The sequence below is a fragment of the Colletes gigas genome, unplaced genomic scaffold, assembly GCF_013123115.1.
Source record: "Colletes gigas isolate AHSC1104 unplaced genomic scaffold, ASM1312311v1 Colletes_gigas_Sc00033, whole genome shotgun sequence".
In the NCBI taxonomy this organism is placed as follows: domain Eukaryota; kingdom Metazoa; phylum Arthropoda; class Insecta; order Hymenoptera; family Colletidae; genus Colletes; species Colletes gigas.
In genome coordinates this window covers 1,170,789-1,191,415 of record NW_025106662.1, presented here as the reverse complement: position 1 = coordinate 1,191,415, position 20,627 = coordinate 1,170,789, and the positions used below count along the sequence as shown (strand labels likewise).

General features: G+C 41.0%; 1 protein-coding gene across 2 annotated transcripts in view; it reads right to left on the bottom strand.

Annotated features, from left to right (window-relative positions):
- Nucleotides 1-17,735, bottom strand: part of LOC122402145 (tyrosine-protein phosphatase Lar) — a 564,511-nt gene extending 546,776 nt beyond the window's left edge. For both annotated transcript variants that reach the window (XM_043404713.1, XM_043404716.1), the window contains exon 1: nt 17,534-17,735. The gene's annotated coding sequence lies outside the window, so the exon portion shown is untranslated. The remainder of the gene's footprint in view (nt 1-17,533) is intronic.
- Between the last annotated feature and the right edge of the window lie 2,892 nt (nt 17,736-20,627).

Genomic DNA, 20,627 nt, shown 5'->3' with positions numbered 1-20,627 from the left:
CATGTTACTAATTTTCAATACCGAAGATAAATTTAATTTGTAATATTCCAAATCGTACCGGTGCTTTTCTGTAACGTGAATTACATCGAAGACAAAAGAGGAGAGGAGCAGAGTGGGCAATGTTTAGCGTGTGAAATATCGATGCTCCGTGAACATGCTCGTTATAACTCCGGAAATTACACCAGCACATACTGCAAATCAATTTTAAAACTTAGATATTTACCTACAGTAATTCCTATATCGTGATTTCTATACCTGATTAAAAAGGTTACAGGCAAGGATTCAATCAAAAGGAAATAATAATACTGTCTATCTATTTTTTTAATTTTGTAAAGTGCACAGTAATAAAGTCATTACTTTATGTTATTTTTGGCAAGTGGCAAGTTTCAGCCGTCATCTAATTTCTATAATAATTTATTTCGACATTCTAATCTTGGAATTAGTAAAAATCTAGCAAGGACACGATTTCTATTGGCCTAGTAGTGTTTTTGAATTATAATGTTTCTATATAAATTGTAGCTCTCGATTTGTAGGGATAGAAGTGTTCAATGGTGTTCGATTTAAAAATCATTAAGAATCAGAACGAGTTTTTTTTATCTCAGACTGGAAATAGAAAGTGCTCGAAGTACGGAGTTCGGTGTCGACTTCTACGTTATTGGCACGCAATTAAGTCGAAATTCCTCGTTGCGGCAACTTAAATTCGAGGGTCGTAGACATGGCGAAGTTGGTAGAACGGGAGAAAGGAGGAGCGTTACTGCCTATCCACGATTCGAAACGAGGCCCCAAAACCGCGGAGAACTCGGTTCGCTATCAGTCAAGTCCAAGTGGCTTTCCAGGTATACAGGAACGTAATCTCGGAATCGCATCGATTTCAGGATTCGACGAGGAGATACCACAAAACCGTGGTTCTCCGAAATCGTTCGACGTTCACTGCCACGAGCATCGATTATTCCAACTTAGTCGCGAACTAAATTCATTCTAACCCTGCAGACGCGTTGCACGCTCGTCGAAGAAGACTACTAATTTCGCTGTGCAGCTTCGTTTTCGTAAAATACGTACATGTTCCCGGGATTGTGACGAGGCAAGAGCGAAAGGAGCACGCGCCACTCGTTACGAGGATAATAATTGAAATTAAAACAGATTCAATTAACTGCTTTAACGCTTCGCCATTGAAATTTCTGTTAAAATTCAATATTAGAATTTTCGATGGATACGCAAAATTTTTAAACGATCGAATCGTAAAGGTCTTCTCATGGAATCGCGAGAAATCGAATCGGCGAATCGAAATTAATTAAGTATCCATGATACGCGAGGAACGATTTAACCGTGTCGAGCATCGCGATTCATTACGAAATCGAATCGAACCCAAACTGACCGTTCCAAGTATCATGGTCTGACACAATGCCACGAGTATTCTATTGTAGTACCTTTCCGAATATTGATTCCCCGGTTTAGTTCAATTTAACAAATTTAATCAAACATTTTCCGCGTTGGAAAGTGCGTATCTCCAACTGATAGAGATTATTCATATAAAATTTCAAACCTGTGTGTTTGTGATTTCTTTGTAACTCCTACTGTTTTTGTTTGATCGAGGTGAAATTTTCTTTGGTCGTTCTTTATGTTCCCATGAAAAGTATAGATCACTTAATATGACAAAATATTAACTATGGTACAGGCTACGAGGCTTTGAAAAAGTAAAAAGAGAGCTTGCTTGCTTGTAATGGGGGATTCGAGTCGATTGGGTTAGTTTCAAAGAATCTTTAACGAAAAAGGCGTGCTACGTAACGGCCTGGGGCAATAATTAAAACCGATTCGACTCAAGATGCAAGCGGCGTTCCAGAGCTTGAAGCACCAGAGGCGAGAAATGTGAGGGATAAGGAGTAAAAAGAGTAGGATCGGCCCTGGCGATTGGCGCGACGTTCGTGGCCGGTATCGAAAACTACAAAAGAATGTAAAAAAGTTTATGGTAAAGGGGGAGCGATAAACGTTGAAACGCCAAGCTATAGCATCAAAGAAATGGAAGGCGTTGGGGCGGGTAATGTCGAGAGACGAGAGAACGCGAGGCGAGAACAAAACGCGGACGTAATGAAATTTGTCGCGATAAAACGCGGAAACGAAGACAAGCAGAATTATCGGGAAGGAAACGTTAAAGTTACGTTCAACCAAAGACAAACGCGATCCAGCTTGTTACTTCGTAAGAAGATCCTAATAACGGGTATTACTATCTCGGAAAAGTATTACCGCTGGCAACGTCGAGCGTAAGGTACTTCGTCTTCTTGAAAATCCTTCGTGCTTTCGCTTTCGCTTATTTATTTATTTACGCGTGCAGGTGCAAGATATCTGTGCGCTAGCAGCCACCATGCATCCACACGTACCATTGAATATAAACGACAAATGTTTTAGACACGCTGTAAAAGATCGACGCTATATCGAAGCTCGATCGTGTTACGTTTTTAGTCTTCTTTCCTCTCCGTTTTTTAACGATAAAGTTTTAGATACGAGCAACCGAAAGCATAGGCGAGTTTCACTGTTTATTTAAATCTTTTTAACAAAGAAAATTGATTTTTTTAAAGTTTGAAACCTTGAAAGTATGTCTACAAAGCCATTCGACAGAATTATAAACGCATTTTACTCGAAATTATATTTTCGAAATTGATGAAAAATCAAATCCATTCTAGAACTGGTTGAATCGTATAATCGTTAGAGTTTCAATTGCTTTTCGCTTCTCACCTAATCTTTAAATATCTATTTTAAGCGTAAATAGTAGTTTCGTATGTTAGGAAACAAATAATATCGAAGGAAAAACATAGTAATTTGTTTAGTGAAGTTTGCTTTGTTAAAACTTTACGGGATCGGCATGCGCTAGCACGGTTTGGACCTCATTAGTAGATTATCTGAGAAACCTTCCTAACTTAGAAAACATGATAAAATGTATTAGTTTCCGAATATTACATTGTTTCTGTAATGAATATTTTGTTTCAACAAGATATTCATTACAGCTTGGAGAGTTCGAAAGTTCTGTAAAGTAAATTTATTTGCCTACGTAACCATTATATAACTGTCGTTTATTAATTGTTTTATGCATTAGTATTCTCGTTAAACCATAACTGCTTTAATATATTAACAATAATGAATTTATGACTGACGGATTCGATAAGCCTCCTCTTTCTGAATATTCTTCTTCTTAAATTCGTAATTTGAAGTTTGAAAAAGATTGTCGATCTTCTACTACTATTATTAACCTGTGTTATTAATCAAGGAGAAGTAATACAAAATGTATGAACATTAAAATTTTAAATTCGAGATACGCTTCTTTTTCTACGTTCTGTTATAAAATGCTGCTTTAATTGTTATGCGGTTCTTTCGATGATCTCCCAAGAGCTAATAAATCGCCGGAAACGAACAAGAAACTTTCTATATTAAGATTTCAAGAAATGAGAGTGGAACTTCTCCGTGTAATACTTTCGTTGGATGTTGCAAAATGATATTAATTATACCTTCGTTTATTATATAAATGGAAGCATCAATTTGGGAAGCAATAATTTCCCGGAAGATAAAGGCGAGTTTCTGACTCATTTATAATTCACTTTTACGGGGATAATAATTAAAATAAATAGCTTCAATGTCTTCCATCCTGCCATCGTGAAAATCAATTTTCGATTAGCTGTCGTGGCGAGTGTGTTCACTTTCAACGTCATCATAATCACTCTCATGAATTCAATGGTCGACATCAGAAGCATATGGTTCTGAAGTTTCTTCATAGTCAGGACTATTCATGAATTCTAACCACCTCGAATAGTACCGACCTTCCATCGAGAACCAGACACGAGTTATGGGAGAAGTTATGGGAGGATTACAAATCCGGGCTACTATAATATATAGTAATATAATATTATAATATATAATCTAATGTTTGTAAGCGACTAATATCGTATTTAATAAATTATTGAATTCTCGGTTGGTTACTTTTCTTATTTTGTTTTAAAAAACTTTTTAAAAATAATTAATATCATCTAAAAGGATTTTCTATAAATTTCAATACGCGACCTTTAAAATTGCTGGCTACGCCACTGTCTACGATTCGCCAATATTGTCATGTTAAGCACGTTTAGTATTGGAATATAGTCGTGATCTAAATACGGCATACTATTATCTTATACGATGCAAATCTTGGATATTATTATCTCGTATATTACTTTATGTAGGAAATCAAATAATGGAAGTATATCCTCAACGAAATCTAACCAAACAATGGAGTAAAAATTAGTGAACTCTCCATAAATAAATCCTTAAATGCATAAAAAACAAATGTATTAAAATTCTCCTCGTTAATCCATTCGCTGAATTTTTTATAAAATGTGTGAAGTATAAAATTACAGTTTTCTCTAAATAACTTCATTAAGAATTATAAGAGAAACGTTCGAAATTAAGGAACATTTCACGTGGAACATGTATATTTCATTTCACGATTCGACGAAAGCTGTCTGTATTAAAATTTTTGCAATTGACGTTCGAATTTATAGATTAGCTTTTCTCTTATTTCTTCGATTCAATTTAATTATTGTCTTTGCATATGTACAATATATTGGAAAAAACTAATTGTTTATTGATGTATGGAGAACATCGAGAATACACCGAAATTATTAAACGATTACGTTATTTCTTAGCTTTTGTCAGTAAATGTTCCACTAATAAAATAGTAAATGTAAATGTAAATATTTGTTACTAGCAGACTGAGGATGAAGCGTTTCTCTCTACTTTTTCCCCTTGCTATCTCGGTCACTTCCTTCACTGACAGCAAAAGCCAGCACACTAATAATTAATGAAACTACTTTAATTTTTATATTGCACTTGAAGAGTAATTAATCTCTAATATAAATACGCGTTCTCAACTTCGACACATTCAACACACGCGGTGCCAATAGATAGACCGTTGGATCGCGCATGCGCGCCACAGGATTGCGTTTCTCGATACATCAAGCGCCACGTTTGAACTTCTCGTAACAATCGCATTAGAATTTATAGAAAACGAAGATAATTTTACGATATACGAGAAAACGACAGCAATATCTTTGTGTTTCGCCCTCTCTGGTCCGAGTGGAGCTTACGTTGCGTGCATCTCTAGCTCTACTCGTTGTCGTGCCGCCTGGAAGTTCTCTCCGGAGTAGGAACTTCCGAGAAGTTCTCGAAACGGTTCGGATAAGATGCTGGAATCGCTAAGCCGCTTATCCACGAGATGGCAACTAATTCCTGGATGCTTGTCCCGCGAGGAGGGATGGTTCTGTTCGCGTTCGGTGCTCGAGGCCGCGTCCGGGGAAACGACGAAACGTCCCCGGAATATAGGACGCGTTTAGGTCAAGGACGGCTGCGTTCGAAAAGGACGAGAGTCGTAATTGGGCCGCGTCGTTGGTCGTTTCGTCGTACGAGGCGAAAAGTAAAAAAGACGCGTCACGGCTGGCGAGTTTTGAAAAACCGTGGACGCATCGGGGCGGGTTAGGGGCAGGACCCCAGCACAATGAACTCATCTTGCATCGTCAACCTTTCCCCTTTGTTCTTGTCGGGTGGTTGTCTTTCGAAAAGCGATAGCTTCTGTCGCGAATACGAGCGCCCGGCCGCTGCCGAACCAAGGGGGTAGTTTCGTTGTTCGCGAACCGTACGAAGAGCGAGTTTGTTAAGCGGGGGTGGCTCGCCGTGGGAAAAGACCGACGGCGGGGAGTCGTCGGGCTTTCGAGTGGAGTTCGATCCTCCGGTTGAGGTTTTGTTCCGCCATTGTGATAACTCAAACAATGCTGGCCTGCTTGCCGCGTGGTACGCGAAGGGACGCGAAAGGAGGGTCGAGTGTCTCTCTCGGTCCTCCTCTTTCATTTTCTATCTCCCACTTCTCGCGCTCCCTTTCTTTCCGGTTCCTCGTACCTTTGCCTATCCGCGTCTATCTAACCACCCCATATATTTATCCGAACAGTTCGCGTCGCTCTTCTCGCGATCGTCTTTCCTCCCTTTCGCTCGAGCCTCGCGCGTCACGGTCGATCCGACGCATACACACCCCCGTACTCTGCTTTCGCGACACCTCTTTATTCGCTCGACTCCGTTTCTGGCATTGCTCTTTGTCCCGTCCGGCACCTCGAGCAGATTACCGCTGGTCCTATACGCGAAATACTGAACGTGACGAACGAAGAGGGACGAGTTATTAATCCGCGGCGTGGTCCTCGCACAGAGGACTCCAGACAAAAGAAATTCGCTCCGAGCGGCTGGCTGGCGAATTTTTTCGGCTCCTCGCGATACACCCTCGAGGAGAAGTTGTGCTTACGCAACGTGATCGATGGTCGTTGAGCAAACTATTAATATTGGGTCGGTTCCAGTTAGCCGCTAATTTTTGTTACGAATTCCAAGTTACTTTACTTTTCCTGTTGTTTACGGAACTTTGAAGAATTTATTTACTACATTTACAAAGCTAAGGACGAGAATTATTTGTTCGTTTTGTGACCATTATCCCTTTACCCTCCGAGAGTCTTTATTAATATGAAGAACTAGCAATAACAAATGCAATTTTTTCACGTGACTTCTAAAAATAAAAAAAATACCTATAATTAAAATTTTATTATATGTATAAATGAAACTTGAATCGAGCTATGGTATGTAATATGTTTATCGCCAGTGTAGTGCAAAGGGTTAAAATAATTGGAGAGTCTCAGTGAATTATTGGGCGTAGGATTATCCTGCTTTATTTGTTGTTAATGAATCTGTTTGTAACTGAGTTTTCTTAGTTGCCGTATAATCGACTCCACAAACTCTGCGGGAGACAACAAGCACTAATACAAGACGTACAACTGACAATACGCATGGGAATGCAGTTTATGCATGTTGGAGTTCCGGTCCATTATAATCAAACTACTTGGGAATATCTTAACCTAGTTATGCATGACGTCCTTCCAGAAGGATTTAGTAAATACATTGTTCTGTTCTTATATTAGGTACATTAGGCTTATGTGTTTCTAAAAGGCAGGATCATTCTAGCGACTCGATTGATCTTATATCGATGAATTGTTTTTTGCTTATCACGTTGACCAAACCTCTGAAATTGTCCACGGAAACGAAACTTTATTTTTAGACAATTGGAAACTAGAGTATTCACAATTTGTTATAGAATTTATCTAATCTTGAGAATTAATTTTTGTAGCTGCTCAGTGAAAAATCATGTCACTCATATGTGATGTATACCAAAATTCTTGCGTGAATCTACGTTAAAGATACACGCAACGCAATCACTCTCTATTTATGTTACTTCAGCTGGAGCAACTATCGACTCGAATGGCTAGCAGCTGTGTAATTAAAACCCATTTAAACGGCCAATTTCAGTTCGACCACTTCTGAGAACAAAGTCTCGCCTGAACCTCTCTACATGAAATTTGGATGTTTCGATTTGATTGCAAGAAGAAAGATTCTTCTTGAGACTCTACTTTGTTAGACTTTTGTTTAGTTTACAATAATAATGTTATTGATACGAATTGATACCCTTTGTAACAAAATTCAGAATGCTTCGATAATTTTTAAACGCCTCCTTTCGGCACTTTTTTATTTATTTTTCAACAAATCTTTGAGAATTTTTTTCTGTAAATCAGTAGATTGTGCGATTCTAACTTTTCGTACATATGTTTAGTAATGTGTCAAGAGTACAAGATAATTTTTTCACAGAAAAGTAATGATCATTATAAGAGTTACGCGTCTTTATATAACATTCTCTTATTTTGTTTATATGAAATTAGACAGCAATACCCTTTACAAGCTGCGTTTTTGGTAGACAACAAATTTTCTAAAGCAAACAACGTGCGTTCCCCATTATTGGAAGACAGAGTGGCACAAATTCAAACGGGTACTTTTCCGTAAATTAATTGAACATCTGGGTAACTTCCCTCGCAAGTGTCAACGATCCGCCAATTGTCGTTGCGGCTAGGCCTTCGTGGCACCATCGACACCGCTTCCAGTCCAATTATCTTGCGGCGCTTAACACTGATCGATTAACGCCTCGGGTACGTGGGGTCGCTATTTCCCTCCCCTAACAACCCACCGCCCCCTCCCCCCTCCCACGGTTTCCAAAGGGGCTGTCTCCGGCGCATTTCCGCGGCGTCCGGTTTTTCCTCGCATTAGAAGCGGATCCGCGTAAAACGTTTGTCTCGGCTTGCGTACTCGCGGGACAATTCAGCCGAGAATCGTGCACAAAGGCAGCCACGGACTCCCGCGACTCTGCGCGCCATGTTTCCACCTATTACATATTCATACGTGGACACTAACGATAGTCGTAGGAGTTCCTAACGGAGAACCAGTTTGTAGGTTTCCCATGTTTACCAACACCAGCGTTTATCAAACGACGATATTCGTGTACCGCCAAATAGACACCAACGAAGAACTTATTTCGAAGAAGCTATACACGCGTATTCCACGTTTCTATAATCGCGTGGATTTTAATACTCCGTATTTATAAAATATGGTAGATATCGTGACGTGGACAAATTACTACGCAAACGTTCGCGTATATTGTTACGCATGTATGGAGTAATTAAAAATAAAACTGAATAATTTCCACGCTTCGTTTCTCCATATACGGTATACTACTCTTTCCTTTCTCGATGCACGAGGCACATATACTGAAATTATTTTAAATTTAGCTCTGAGAGGTGAACAGTTGCAGCTATTCTTTTCTAAGGCATCAAAACGACCGCCATTTCTATGGCGACGACAAGGCGACGACGAATCTTATTTCAATATAATACTGGTAAAATAAAAATTGATTTATTTTGAATGTAATTGTCAGGTTTAGAAAACAGGAATATCGATCCCTCTGCTAAAGTATTTTTCCGTGGGGTTGAAATATGAATACATTTTATTGGCGTCCGAATATTTTCGTATATAGGTAGCAGGACGACGAAAAGGATCGGGCGACAGTCGAAATTACCGAGACACGACACGGGACACGAGGGATTCGACCAAGTTCGAGGAGACTGTTTAAACATTTACTTCCGGTGGCGTAAATATCGTCTTCCAGAAACTCCCGGCGTGCATCGAGGTCGATTCCACGGCAGCTCTCAATGGCGGAAGCGTCGAAATTAAACGTCAGCGGCAGCTCGGTCAAAAGCTGTATCCGTCTATGCTTCGCTATTTCTCGTCTCTTTTCACACACCTCGACCATCCGTACGGCTCGTGGCGTTTTCCTAATTAATCGCAAGAAGGTTCTCGGAAAGGAACGCCAGCTCGCGGAAAGAGGTCTCGAGATAACGCGTTCGCGGCATCGCTCTTTTAACTACGACGCAATTTTACGTCTGAAAATGCGCCGCGATCCGTGAGACGATCCAACGATTCGATGCTTTAGTCGCAAAGGTCCTTTTCCCGAGGAAATTCTTCTTCCCTTTTCCTTTCCATCGCGGTCGTTCCACAAAGATCGAACACGAAAGGCTCGCGTCTGTACGCGTTGGCGCGCAAATTCGTTATACGTAGAGTAATGATTCTTAAAATGCAACCTCAACGACATGGAATTCAAACCACCATTGCCCAATATAAATAAAAAAAAAAGCATCATCGCTAAAAAAAAGACAAGGCCCATATAAGGGATACTTTGAAATTCGTGAGCGACTTATTTATGCGACGTAAAAGAAAACCAGAAAAAGAAGAAGATTTTTCAAATGAACGTTGCTCCGGGAGACAATAAAGTTGCGAGTGCTTTAAAAACGTGTATCGATACGTGACAAATTCCTAAAAAAAAATTACTAAAAATCTAGTTACTATTGCAAAGTATCAACTGTACGAGTAGGTTGACCGATGTTTAAACTGGCGTCTTTGTCCAATCATTCAACGATCGTTTGTCGCGACGCTTATCGTTAGGAAATCTCGCGACGGGTATACATATTAATGGCCATTGGATCGCGGGCCCCATGTGTCGAGTTCACGGTGCACCAAGCACCCTCGTTCCAACTAACGGCGACGTCTAGAAACCGATCGAAGGCGTTCAGGGTTGTTTTCGCGATACGCTCGATTCGATTCCGAGCCAATCCACGCCACGTCGGCAAAACATCGACGAACCCACGCTCGACGAAAGTTGTCGATGGCAACAAACGTGACGAAAATAAAACCGTGGACCGTAAGCAGGTCGGAGTGGTTCTAACGATTTCGGATGACCGATACACACCCGACTAGGGAAGCAAAGCATCGTCGATTACTTGCCAACGAATAACCGGGCCAAGAACCGACGAAATTCTCGAGGATCGTATCCTGTGACTCTTTGCTGTTTTTTTGTACGGCAAAGCGGAGCTGCTTAACCTTCTCGTGTATACCTTTCTTCGATCGAGTGTCATCGTTATTCGTAAGTCTGCGCGAGGGAAATGGAATTTCAATGTTTGTCAAACGTGCAAACAGCGATATAGAGATCAGAAAATAGTAAACAAATTAATGGGGTTAAAATAGTAATAACTATAGTATTAAAAAGTGATCAAGGTAATTAAGCGATTGATTTTGAATTTTATGACATTCGTGTTTGAAAATATCACTTTGCTTCCCACGTCTATTACAATTGAATATTTTTAGAGGATTTCAAATAACGAGAAAGGTACGTCACTCGTTGAAAGTTCGTTTTACTTGAAAATGTTAAAATAAGTCGTAATTAAAAAATCACAATATTAAGGAAAATAGTTGCAAATGAACAATGGCAGAATAAAATGGCAGGCTGTTGTTTGAATATTAAAGTATATTCAATTGTGTATGTGCTGCAACAAGAACAGTATATTTTATGTTATGTATATACTATGTTATATAATTATATAAATTTGAACATCTACGTTCGTCACGTAATACTCGAATAAAATTTACCCCTTCTTTGGGTTTGCAGAAGCTGGGTTACTATACGGGTCGAATCGATCATAACTACATTCCTATTCTGAATCGTATTAACCTACTGACTATTCATTATCGCTTTGTTCTCGACGATTTAATTTTTCTGCTCGAGATTATTAATGGTTCTATTAACATCGCCTACATCTCGAGTTTTATCGGGTTTAATTACTGTACAAGTTTTTTACATGCAGTGAGCGGTGAAATTATTAGTTACACATGTTAGAGTAGTAATTACACATACTAGAATTACATTTTAATTTATTTGAAATTCACTTAGGTTAGAAAAAGTGAAAGATCTGTAATATTTCTACAAAATTTGAAAAATAATAAATAGAAACAATTAGTACGCCACAGCAGTTACATAACTTAAGCAGCGTATGTTTCATTGCTTATTAATTCATTTCAAAATGGTCTACCAATGTCTCTGTAGGATGCATGGCTGGGAATAGTTCGTTTCGAATTCGACAGAAAGTTAAATAAAATCTGAAGGAAGAGGAAACCGAGGAACTCGCGCTTGGCCGGTCAGCTTTGCGTTAATAAAATTCACCGAGCATTAAAGCGGGAAAGATGGTGGAGCAAAGAGAAGAGACACGAGTAGGGGACCGAGTTGGCCTCCGATCCACGAGGAAAGAGCAAAAGGCAAGAGCTGGAAATGCACGGCAAAGGAGATTTCACGGTGTCGGAGCACCTGCCGTAAAGAAAACGAAAGCAAAGCTCTCCCTCTCTTGGCACCCGAAACGATTCCGTTCCATCCAGAACCAACGATTGGCTGTTTTCATCCCACCCCCCTCCCTACAAAGATTGTCTCGACTGGACGGGAAGCTCTATTCGACGTTGCAGCGTCCGAATTAACGAACCAACATTATTTAGTCGAGCGTCGGTGTCGAAATTGTAACGACAGCGCTCGTCGATATCCGATGACATTAACGCTCGGTTGAGCGAAAATCTGTTTATTCGCGACGGTCCATCGTCGGGCAAATCGCGTTTGGAAAATTTCCGACCGGTTATCCGTCGACAACTATCGACCAACACGCGACAAAGGAATAAAATTCGAGGTCGGAGGGCCGCGTAACAAGCCGCGGTGCGATAATGTCAGTATTACAAAAGTTTTAACCGTGGAACATCGATAACAAAATTAACGCGCCAAAACTAGGGGTGGAGTTCCACGGTTGACTGTCGTCGCGCGTTCGACGTTATCGAACGATCCCACTGACATCGTTTCAGATGCGTTAATATACCATCCTTATTACGCCGTGCTTGCTACTTTCGATCCCCGGTACTATCCACGCTGGCGGAACTAATCGATCTATCCAATCGATAGAATCGAAGTTAAATTACGTTGGTGAAACACTAGGTTGAGCGGCGAACTATCTGACAAAATAATATGGAGGAAGCGGGACCGTGACGATGTAGGAGCGAAAGGGACACGTGCTCTTGGGTGTCAAGAAAGATCTTCTAAGTTGAGAATTATATTAATGGGGTTGACCTTAGTATACGTAATTAGAGAATTGTAAGCTACATAATTTAAAATTTGTCTATTTTCGTAACCCTTCTAAAATTCATAAATCTCATTTTATTTCCTTCAAAAGTTCTTCTTTTACGTAGAATCTGATTCTGGAATAAGTAATGTAACATTCCATTTTAAAAAATAGATTTGACCTTCGTATGTATGTCCTGTACGTCGCCACCCATCACAAAATTAATATCGTTATGTGCTGAAATTTTTTTTTGAATTATTCAATGATTCAGTATTAATCTTGTTTGGTTATTTCACTATATGTATACTACACATTCTATGCAGTACAAATGAATTACACAATTGTAGTATAAAATAAATGAAAAGATCGTTCTTAATTTCTTTCTCGTGACCGTACATCGGAATAAAAATATTAGTTAGCCGCTGGTTCCACGCCAGGACAAACATAATAATTTATTAATGCGTCGCCACGATCGAAAGGCACTCCGCAGTTGCGAATCGAGTTCATTGGGACGTTCGACGACGGCCTAATCCATTGCAAGAAAACAGGCGACAACGGTGCATACTGCATTAGCCGTTAACATCCCTTCCGGTCGGGTAAAAAGTTTCTCGGGGAGCAGAAAACGCGGAAGCTATGGCTGTTCGTCCAAGCCTCACGGTCCCGGCCGCGCGCACAATTATACGGAGTCGAGTCGCGTTTATTTTACGTAATTAGCGCGAGCCGGTTACGAAAAATGGGTCAACGCCTGGTCTTTGCATATTTATAATTTACTTATCATTGTCTTGACGGTTACAATGTATTTCGCATAGATAGAAACTCGTATAACGTTGCTTATTCAACGGAACGTGACGTTCTAATTACGATTAACAATGTACATTATAATTAAAGATAAATCCTTCAATGTAAATAAATTGAAATACGGCGTTAAATTTCGGGGAGAATCAGTTTTGTTCGGATACTAATTATCATTTCTTTTAAATACTTTAAATTGTAACATTTAAGAACGTGGGATGCCTTCGTTCACGGTGCCTATTTTGAAAATTATAATAACATACAGATTGTTCGACGATTGGCGGATCAAATGAGAATGGGAACACTTTACGTGAAAAAGTGAATCAAAAATATTCTCGTAAAAATTGTTTTTTAAAATTGATTCGCAGAGTACGAGGTTAAATAGAACCTGGTACACATGTCTGACTATTACTCGTTATGTCTACTTGTTCGGTGCTCTGAAACATTAATTGGGATATCGTATAGTCAATATGTCTTTTGCAGGTTGTTTAACTAATTGAAATATATTATGCAACAATGCTAAAAATATACAGTATTAACATCGGTGCTGACAATGACATAAAACAAGTAGAATTAACTGATAATGATCAAATGCGTTAGAGAGGGTATACAAAAATTCGAAAGTTTAAGAATAATTTACGTATACGAAAATAGGAACATTTACATCAAAAAATGAATCAAAAATATTTAAATAAAATTTGGTAAACACGTCGGACTAATACTTGACATTTCTACTTGTCGGGTGCTCTGAAACATTAATTGGGTTATCGTATAGTCAATATATCTTTTGCAGGTTGTTTAACTAGTTGAAATATATCGTACAACAATGCAAAAAATGTACAGTACGAGCATCGGTGCTGACAAATTAAGGTAAAATAATTTTCTCCAAAATTGATAGAAGGTTCAAGTCCGATCTTGACAACAATGAATAATAATTGAAACTGCTCCGTCACTGGCATCGGTGACTGAACTCTGTGTTCGGGTTCGAATATCGAGAATCGCGTAACCGATAGAGGGGACGAACGATCGATGGACGGACCTTGAGGGTGTGTAACTGGCAGACCGAATGCGAGTCGTCACCAAGCGTGTATCGTCGATCGCAGGACGATGAATAGAGGAGGCTAGGAGGGTGGGCGGTGGGCGGGGTGTCCAGGGGTTGTCGGCGTCGGCGTCGACGTCTCTGCGTAAGCATTCAGACGACCTATGATGAATCGGCCTAATTTCGCGGCCGAAAGGTCACGTAAGCTCGGTAAATCTTGGACAGTGGCGTCGGAGAAGCGAAACATTTAGCGGCGTTGCACGCAAATCCCACAACGGTCGTGTGCCACGGAGCAAGAGCACCGACCGACCCGGGTGGATAGTAGTCGGGGCCGTAGGAAGCGATTCCTAAATCATATCAGCGCGCTCGAAACACACGCCACGCATTCCTGAAACTGTTTGCTATCGCCTACTACCAACCACCGGCAGCCCGGTTTCACGCATACACGTACGTGTAACTCGGTGTTCCCTCGGTCTCTCCCTCCGGCGACGTAAAACGTTTCCAGCAGTTACCCTCCATGGTCCGTCGTGGTGCAACGTGGATCAACGTGGTCCACCACGCCCGAGGGACGGCGAATTGAGTCGATCCACCGACCATAATCACCCTCGGCTTCCCCGTCGATGAGATTGATGTCGTCAGTCTCCTGCTGCCGCTGTCGATGAAATTTCGTTTCACCGGGTTTCTCTCCTCCGTCCAACGATACCGAATAAAAGGAAGATCGAACGTGAACCGGCGGCAGCTCGACGAATCGATCGTTTCGCGTAATCCCGCGCGCCGCCGAATATGCTGCCGGCTCGTAATCACCGTGTAGGTTATCGTGGTTGAGATTAATGCCGTCGAAGGTCATAGATATCGGGCCCGCTAATACGTTATGCCGCGGCCGAAACTTGGTCTCGTTGGCTCGCAGAGAATTCCAGCCGGATAATCGTTTCGAAACAACCGAGGCCACTGATGAAATATCGCCTCGACCATTGCCGTGCGCCCGTGGGACAACTTTTCGATCGGTGGTCGCGCGCTCGACTGACCGGCAAAAACGGAAGGCTTGAAAAACTCTACGGAATGCTCCCGATCTTCCGGGAACGCCACAAGTAATCCTACGGATAAATAAACCGGAACTAGCGAACGGAATTATCGCCTAACAACGTGTACTCGCGGGAGAAAAAAATCGTTGCGTTTCGTTAGTAATTAGATATCGTTCTTCTTTTTCAACCTATTTCTTCTTCCGCCAAGGAATTTCTCCACATTGCCAATTATTATGAAATAAATAATTATCTCTTCACAATAGAGATTTCACTGAGAAGGTATTCTTTGCAAATTATTTATCGACGATTTTCTTGATTTTTTTATATTAACGACTTCGTTACTCCAGGAACCAGATTCGCGCTTCTACCTCGTTAAAGCGCGCCACCGTATTCTAAGTGAAACGTTTTATCGTGGAATTGTTGTAAAATTTCTTCAATGCGATATTGAGAAGTCTAAAACTATTCTTGCAGCGTGCTGTACAATAATTATTATTAGTGTAAGGGTTTTACCCGATAGTAAACGAGTAATAATAATCATTAACATCGAAAATTTTCGTTCGAATCGTGCCAACGATTCAACGCGGAGGATCGATAGGACGCTGCATCTATTCTACGCATCTCTGGATGATCGATCGTGGCACTGTCGATGACACGTTACGGAATGTTACGTGGACGACGCATACTCCAAGCGTTCCGAGAACGCCGTGTAACCGATTTCTAGTTAAATCCCAACGCGTCTACTGAATCAACGAAGGTATCAATTTATATTTATATAACGTAAAACGGCGGATGTACTTTGGGTCTTAGGTTCTTCCTCCTCGAGTTTGCATTAATAATACAAAAATTCCATTTTCACATACAGCGGTTGCTCGAAAAGAAAAATAATAAAACTCTTGCAATAACGTTACTTACGGTCTCTAATTATTTATTTATGATTAATGGGTCTAGACCAGTGATTCGCTATAATTTTATGACGTATTATTTGTACCCACCACCTGCCGTAATTATTTATTTATGTTAAACATACTGGTATTCCAAATATACTGCACTTCCTCTACTGTTAATATAACATGGATAAATTGAGAAGAGAGTGCCGCAACTGAAAATTGACAACTAGGCGAAACAGTTATGCTAGAGTTGTTGGACAAAATTATATTATTATTAATAATAATAATGATTTCTTCGCATATGGTAATTATTTTTATCAACTTGTCCATTACCTTGACCATGACATATGATGTACGAGGATTCTAAACCTATCCCAAACCTATTTGACTTCGACCTACCACAAAGCTATTATTGTCTTCAGAAATATACAGACTGTGTCACACAACTAGGGCGAGTTATATCTCGAATTTATACATCACGAAATGCAACCCAAAAATGCTACTATACATTTTTTTTAGTGAAATCAATTAGCAGAATGTCTTTGTTCAACATTAAACCTAAGACAAATGACAATTATAATAATTTATGGTACAACGTATACTTTCTTTCGACGATTCCTATTTATAAAAACAAACCAAACATTTTAACCACCAATTTTTCTATATTTTATCAATCATCGTTAACAGCGTTCGATCGAACATTCATAAATACACATATTCCAAAGTAACGGGTGTTATATACATCGCAACAATAATAATAAAACGTGAACGGGCGATTCGTTTTAAACGGTCGGGCGACTGACTTTTACGTCGAACGGATACCGTGTCGTGCAAATGCGTCGAAGAGCTACGATTTCATTAAGCTCATTCGAAAGTGGAAACTGCCGACCGGATCGTACAAACAACCAATATCCATCGTTTGATTCCAGTTAATCGCCAGCCTGAAATCTCTCCTGCGAACGCGTACGTTACCAGCGTTCGAAGCCACGTAATCTTCGTCCAATTGGAAATTTTCCGGCGCGAAAACTCGTCGGTTCGAAAATTAATCGTCGTGCTTTAAACACGCTCGAAAGAAATTAAAATGCCTCGACGGTGATTTTATCAAAAATCCGTTTCTTTCGCGATCGTTCGAAACAACGGGAAACGCTTCTTAAGAACTTACAAACCCTCGAGTCCGAAGCGTTACCGCCTGAACTTTAATTTCCCTCGGACGTTTCAAATTAATCGCAGCCATCCGATAAACTTGGACGGTTCTCGGAACGGAAAGATCGGACGTTGTTCTCGGACAGCCAGCACAAAGAGCCGTTTTTGCGAACCGATGGACAGCTCGAGGGTAACTGGGTCAAAAGCTTAGACGCGAGATTGAAGCTGCTCCTTCGATGTACACTACAGCATTCCCCGAATACATCAATAGATAAACATAGTTCTCTGACTCACCTATCTGGAGTAGTCGCAACGAGAAAGCCTTCGATGCGTTTTCGATGTGATGGCAGAAGGACGATTCACCGCATCTTTTTATCGTGTCCGCCGAGCGTTCACGTGCTGCTTCTGCCAGTAGCACTAACACTACCACCACCACCCCCGCACCAGCACCACCACCACGACCACTACCGACACAACCACCACCGGTACTGCCGTCGACACCACAATTATCGCTGTGAAAACGCGACTAGACTCTCCACGTAGCTCTCGTTGTCAAATGAAACGAGTTTGGTGGCGATCATAAACAGATCACGAGAGAAACCGTTGACAGTTGTGAGTATCCCGAAGTCGTACGAACGTGAGTATCATGTCGACGAATTTTCAAAGGTTTTTCACAGCAAAAAGGACGCGATCACTGGGCGTCAAACGATTGGACGGTTCGTGAGCGTAAAGGTGGATCGTTTCGCGAGTTCGCTGCTGGTTTTTCTGTCGGTCGATCGGCACAAGGGATCGGTGACGCTTTGTGGCACGTAACAGCGAGCACGTTGCTGGATCGAAGGGTAGCTCGAGCGCGTTCTACCCCTGCCGTTGCCGGGGTTCGACTAATGCGAGAACCGAATCTCGTACACTGGTGCTACCCGAGCGCATGCTCTGGCTTTCCTCGTTTCCTCGCTTATCCGCGTCTGTGTGAGTGCTCCTATATACGCGGTCGCACCGTGTCCTACCTATAAACGGCTGGTCAAGAAAATTCTCGCAGAATCAAAATCCCATCGAAGGAGTCGTTGGCACCCCAAAGGGCCCTTCGAGGTCTTTTCTTTCCTCTAACTCGATTTCAGACACGGAAACCATGAAAATCCGAAAACCCCCTCTCTCCCCGTTATTCTACCGTCTCTTTGTAGATTCTTTGCTGGCGCGTTTCTCTTCTTCGCGCCCCTTTTCCTCTTTTATGTCGAGACCCGTTTCGCGTCGCGGAATAAACGCGCGCGGCGGTTTTACGCGTCGACCAGTTACGTTGCTATTCCCCTTTATTTCTGCGCGGGGAACGAGCCACGAAACGATGCCAACGCGTAAAAACATTTTTTTTTACGCGCGACGCGACCAAGAAGGGCAACGTTCGGGCGACGTCGCACGATGGCTCGAACACCGATAGTTGATAAACAGAATATGAGAGTCGAAGGTGCTTGAGATCAACGAACTTTGGTTTTACGCAATTCTCGGGCACAGTAATGATTCTTAAAATAAACGTCGCGATTCTCAAATACGGAATCGACTCGAAAATGGAATAATTAGAAGCGAATATTGTATTCTATTAAGTAATGGATTTAAATGTGAGGAATTTAATTTGCAAATACGAATTTGGAGAGAGATTTTTTTTAAAGCTGCAAAATACATACTTTTTCAGTGTTTGAGGTGTACCTCTGAAATTATGCAAAATTTCGCAAGTTTTTTTTAAATATTTTTCAACGGAAATAATGAGAGACTACAAAACTCGACTGGCTTCCACCATTATGATTTCACATATTTTATAGTTATTTGTGATAAATATTATTTTATTGTGATTGAGAAAGACATTTTCCACGAGTTCGCGTTATGCAAGACTTTAAGGTCTGGTGATAATGAAATGCTGCATACATTTGAACTAGAAGAACAAACTATCTAGCAGCGAAAGTTTTATCTAAATCGGTCCAGTGGGTTTCCAGTTTATCGAGTACAAAAATAGGCACAGAAAACATCCAAACGGATAAATTTATATAATAGTACAGATATGCAAAGTTTGAAGGTGCTATCAAAACTGTTTAAGAAAAAAATTTCGAAGGAAACACCTTTTCGGCATGTTCTAAGACCCCCCTCCAAGAGACCTACTTTATGCTGGTTTATCAGTTGAAACGCCTGAACGATTCTATACACGCGGTGTCTCACGCAACTGGATCAACTCGTACAGTTAAAAAAGTAGAAGAGAAAAATTGCAGTGCATATGTCTTCTCTGTAAGTGGAAGCATTTCAACGATTTTTAAATGTATCTTTTTGCTACCTTCTACAAGGGAAAAGATAGTTACGTCTACTAGCGACGCTGAGCTTTTTTTACGAGCAAGCATGCCGACAGCCTACCAAAATTTAATTATCGTGAGTCCGATTTTACGAATTTTCGATGGCGATTTTTAACGATCCCTTGGCTGCTGCTCGTTAACTTTAATATCTTTTCTCGCGGAACTGCCGCGTTTGGGGAAAAACGGTTTCTAATTTTCGCGTGTTCACGCGCTTTTTATCGCTTCTTCGACAGTGGCACGCAGAGCGATCGACGATCTCTCATGGCATTTTACTCCCCTTCCTGTCTCTTCTCCTTCGCCGATCTCGTTGCCAAAGTATCCGCAAACTTTTTACGATCGAGCTCCGTTTTGATATCGATCGTAAACGAAAACGGTCAGTGATTTCCAATGGCGGAGGTACGGTCGAATATGGGAACTAGGGAAACCACGAAAGACGGGACGAATTTCGATCTAACCTAGGGAAAGGAACTCGATCGTTTTGCGAAGCTATACAGTGTACCGTACGGACATAGGAGACGCGTATTCAGCCGTAGACGTGTTATCGGCAGGGTCTGGCGGTAAACCTATTTCGTTCGAGCTCGCAACGAAATCTTCGACGGTACGAACCTTTGAATCCCGCGAAGACGGATTTCAAAAACGACAGACGACGGTCGCCCGTTCCCCCGAGTTGGATCAAGCATTACTGTCGACGTCGAAACGAACTACGAGCAACGAAAATGATACTTAACCCCCTTTGAATCGCGAATTTTTCTATTCGATAGATTTTTTCCCTTGGATCGGTAACGGGGAACTTCTCGGCATCGCTGAGTACGAATTTTATAAGAATAATAACACGTGTTTATGGAGAGGACACGATTATTGGGAGGAGTAGACACTCAATAGTTTTTTAGACAATTATACGTTAGCTCTGTATAGTTCTAGTTCACGAGTTTTTGTGTGTTTTTGTATTGGAAGATAATATGTAGCAAGTAGGAGTTTATTGATGTTGCAATACTGTAGCAATCAGGAGAATTGCCTTCACCAGGGTCTAATGACGCTCACATACTACAGTGAATTGTCGA